We start from the raw sequence: 4,743 nt of genomic DNA on the forward strand, positions 1-4,743 counted from the left end.
CCAACAACCCCAGCGAGTTAAGCACCAATACCACACTTATGCACTTATTACCTTAAACCCTAACTCAACTATTTACTTCATATAATTAAACACTTAACATATAGCATTTTAAGCATGGCATCATATATCACATAAATACTCTAGATGCTTACATACTGCCTAAAATGGAAAGCGGTAAATAATTGATCAAATAAGCAGTAAAGTATTTACTCTCAACACTTACTGCACCATGAGTCGAGCTTATCTCTGACGATGATTGTACATGTTCGACCGGTCTACAGGAAGTTTAAAAACCTTGACGCTCTGATACCAAACTGTAACGCCCTAAGATTTAGGCACGCTACCCAATATGATTAAGAAACCCTAATCCCCTAAACGGGATTGGTTTTAAAATAAGCGCGGAAATTAAAACTTTAAACGAAAACGGAATGAAAATAAACTTGTAATAATTTTAACCTTACAAACAAAAGTTACATGTTTCGGGATCCCAAAAAAAATCATTTTACAAAATATTACAAGTCTTTTCTCCTTAGCCGACCTAAGCGGCAAAAATAGAGTTACAAAAGTTTCAACGCTGGTAGACCCCAACCCGCTTGGTCTAGTGTGGCCCGAACATGTACATACATCACCCAACTCCCATACTCATGGCTGATCAGAGATAGATTTACCCTTTCCTGCACAGTAGAGCACCTGTGAGCCAAGCCCAGCAAGACAGTAAGATATATCGTTAATCATATATAACTCATCACATAAATAATAATAATGCCATTTCATATTTGTCTGTATGACACAGACCTGCGTGTTACGCTCACACGCCTATTTATGTCTATGTGGCATAGACCTACGTGTTACGCTCACACGTCTAATTACAATAAGGCCTTAGAACAGTTCATCTCGGTTCTAGTTACCGAGTCCAACCCGATTATGCCTTGAACACATAACCCTTTACTTCAATATACAGCTATATACATCATGGCATAACAATTACATATTAACAATTCACTTGGGTAATAACCCTAAGCCAATAAACCGCTCACTTTAGAGTAATAACTCTAATCCCGGTTTCTAGTTTCTCATATAAATCACATTCCATATAAGCGCCATTGCGCATATCTCTACGTGCTAACTACTGTCTTACCTGATGTCCCACAAATATGGAGATTCCAAATCCCCGGGTGCTCCTGACCAAGTGCCGGTAATCCTAGTCACAATTCCGGGATACACAAGTATAGGGTTAATCCCAAAATCCATTTCCACAAATTAAAAACTGGGCATTTAAATTCCATATATTCAGATAGAGCTCGGAACGATCTTTCCAACGATATAAAGAACGTCCCAAACGGAGTCCCGAGTCAAAAGTTATGACCAAAACAAAAACCCGAAAAAAAATACAATAAGCTGCCAAAAATGGCCGCGGCTACTGGGTTTAAAAACCCAGGAAACCCAGTTTCCAGCCACGAAAATGCATCCAAAAACACCAATTTTCATGCTATATCAACCCACAATCATACCAAACTTTCACCTAACATAAACCAAGTAATTAGAGAGGAATTACACCTAATTCACTCTCCAACAACACCAAAAACCAGCAACTAAAAATCAGCCTTCAACAATGAATTTCAGCCCCAAAAACTCATCCATTTCAACTCAATTCACAACCAAAACTTAAATCCATTAAATAGATTTTCCAGTAATTAAATCAAAAGCTTAAAACACAATTCATGCATTAAAAATCCAATGGTAAAAACCCCAAAAATTTAGATTAAACATCATAAACTTCAAAGCTCCAACTTAAGCAAAATCACCAAGAACTTCAAGCTCAAGAACTTGAACTTGAACAATTAATTTCAAAGTTCAATAACAGAATAGAAACACAATAAAATTCCTTTTAAATTCTGTCTAAACCTAACCCAACATCAATTCAAAAGGTCTAAGTACAAACATGCTCAAATCAACAAGAAAACACCAACATGCATCTCAAGACCATCCCAACCTATTTCATGCTTTTCAACCATAAAATCACAGCAGCAAATTCATTAAATTTCAGCAATAGAAAAACTACCTCAAGCTTCAATGCAATGATCAAGCCACAACTCCTCAAACAATTCTTCAATTTCAAGCTTGAATACCAAGCAAATCACCAATTTTTCAACCAAATACAAAGAGAGATAGAGAGAGAGGGAAGGGGGCTGTTTTAGGGTTAAGGTAAATGCAGAAAATGAATTTCATTTTTTTTTTTACAAATAATGCCTTTAGTTGAAAATAAATCCAAAAATACAAATTTACCATTTTGCCCCTAGGGCCATTTCTCACATACTCAAACAATCAAAGGCATTGAATTCATTTCATATATAACACATATTTAAATAATTTCAGATTATTCACACATAAATAAAATGCCAATAATTTATCCCAAAATTATATTTCGGCCACGAACCCGGTTTAGCCCGAAATACCCGATTGTGACTATACCGCGCCAACTTGTCAGAACACACCTGAAAAAGGACACACCAGATATACTATATAATAATATAGTTCATAAGCACATAAATAAATTAAATTCACAGTTTTACCCTTCTCGGGTCAAAATTACTAAAATGCCCCTAACTCACCAACGGGGTCTTAACATGTCATTTCTCATATTAATTCGCATATAATAAATTATAATATAATATAATTCTACAATAATACTCAATTAACTAGTTAGGGCTTTGCTAATCCATTTCCTTAATTCCAGGGTATTACAACTACGCAAGTATACGCAATCAAGTAGTATCTCACGCAAGTGAGGTCGAACCACAGGGAATTGGATTAAGTACTACTAAACTATACTTATGATTCTATTTGGAAAAATAATAATTTTTGCAATTAAAAAGTAAATAACTCAGAAAATTAAAAAGAAACTAAACGAAGATTAATCAAGATGAGTGATTAGGGAGGTGAATCCTGTTGATAAGCTACTAATGTTAATCCCTAATTGCTATCCTTATCCCAATGTGAATGACAAATTATAAATTAACCTAACTCTTTTTAGATCTTTTAGGTTCTAAATAATATGTTCTCTAATTAACTTCTTAATTAAATCAACACAAAATCAGCATTAAGCAATAATCTATTCGTCACTGAGGCTATGTAAATACTTTCGTTTCACATCAAAACCTAGACTATCCAAATTTTAGCATTCTCAATTCTCACTTTTCAGATTTCGAATTGAAATCATTAAACATGTAAAAGGTGATCAAGCTTGCACATGGAATTAAACACAAATATAGATAGTATTCACATATAAGATGAAGGAATGACAATTATTTATTAACTAGGCATAAACTTAAACAACATTCATCATCCTCCCTTCTTGGGAAATTTAGTTCAACATAACTCTAAAAATATCCACGATTAATTCAGAAACAAAAACAAACATAAAGAAGAAATTAAGGGTAAAAGAAAGAAACTAGAAGGTGATATCGCTCCGGGTCTTCAAGATAGCTTCCTCTCCCCTTGCATCCACTATTTAGGTCTATTTCTGTTTGCTTTGACCTTCAGTGTCGTATTCCTTATATAGGGATGAGAAGTGTGCCTCCAATTTGAGAAAAAACCAAAATTAGGTCAAATCTGCGATTTCCGTACCAAGTCGCGACTAGCATTTAAGCTAGTCGCGATTACAGGCAAACCTCAAAAATCGAAGGTTCTGCCAAACCTCGAAGTCGCGACCAGAGCCGCGACCAGGAAAAAGGGTCGCGACCTGGCTCTCTCGAGGTCGCGACTACTGATGCGTCTGGAGCCGAATTTTCCAATTTTTTCCAAGTTTGTCCCAGTTTTTCACCATTTGACTGAATTCGAACTTTAACACCCCGGGAACCTGAAATAATGAAAATCAAGCGTAAAATTGCTCCAATAGACACCAATAGACGAGATAATGCTAACTTCAAAGACCCGAAACATAGGCTAATTATAACCTAATAAAATCCCCCAAACTAGATTCTTACTCGCCCCTGAGTAAGATAAAAAAAACTAACTACACTATCAGATAATTACTATGCTGCTGACTCATGCTCTGTTTTCTTCCTTGCATAAACTAAAATTTTGATCCTACTAACTCTAACAATTAACTCGGATGCTCAATTAATAACACTATGTACAACTGCAAAAATTTATTCAAATGTGAAACATTGTTATAAAAGTTTTACTCTTTCCAACAGTTCCACAACCCGATAACTCATAAGCTTGCATGCTTACCTCTCTCAACTAATGTTGACAGTATTCTTCAGAATCATTAGGTCTTTTCAAGGCTTAGGTATAATGGCTCAGATATTCAGGGATAGACAAAATACAATTTTTTTTCTTTTTTTTTTCAAGATATCATAAGCACACAAACAGAACCCACAAGCTTCTTACTTTTCTTTTTCAATACCCCATATTGTTCCCAAATTTACCAAGATTGATAGAAGATATCTATATTATTTTTCCAACATCACTGAATCTTTTTTTTTTTCAAACATATTTTTTTTTCCTTCATATTTCATATATATTTTTTTCAGTGACATTGAATTACAATTTTTTTTCCTCTTCTCAATCTTACAAGTCTTTCTCCCTCTCACTACTTCCTCACACTAAATATTTCTCCTCCCCCAAACTAATTATGTAGCTTATGATATCATGGATAACATGGTGAAGAAAAATTAATAGTGTGGTTGCAAAATTTTTCAAATCAATGGGTGAAAAACAAAACAGGTTTAGGCTCAA

At 34.7% G+C, this 4,743-nt stretch overlaps 1 long non-coding RNA gene across 1 annotated transcript; it reads right to left on the reverse strand.

The window, feature by feature from the left end:
• Positions 1-426: 426 nt before the first annotated feature.
• LOC133029279 (uncharacterized) lies at positions 427-2,186 on the reverse strand. Its single transcript, XR_009683432.1, has 3 exons — positions 2,063-2,186; positions 1,139-1,201; positions 427-674 (listed from the first exon to the last, which is right to left on the reverse strand). It is a non-coding gene; the product is annotated as an uncharacterized LOC133029279 (long non-coding RNA).
• Positions 2,187-4,743: the final 2,557 nt, after the last annotated feature.

Source organism: Cannabis sativa, chromosome 7 (genome assembly GCF_029168945.1).
Source record: "Cannabis sativa cultivar Pink pepper isolate KNU-18-1 chromosome 7, ASM2916894v1, whole genome shotgun sequence".
Classification (NCBI taxonomy): Eukaryota; Viridiplantae; Streptophyta; class Magnoliopsida; order Rosales; family Cannabaceae; genus Cannabis; species Cannabis sativa.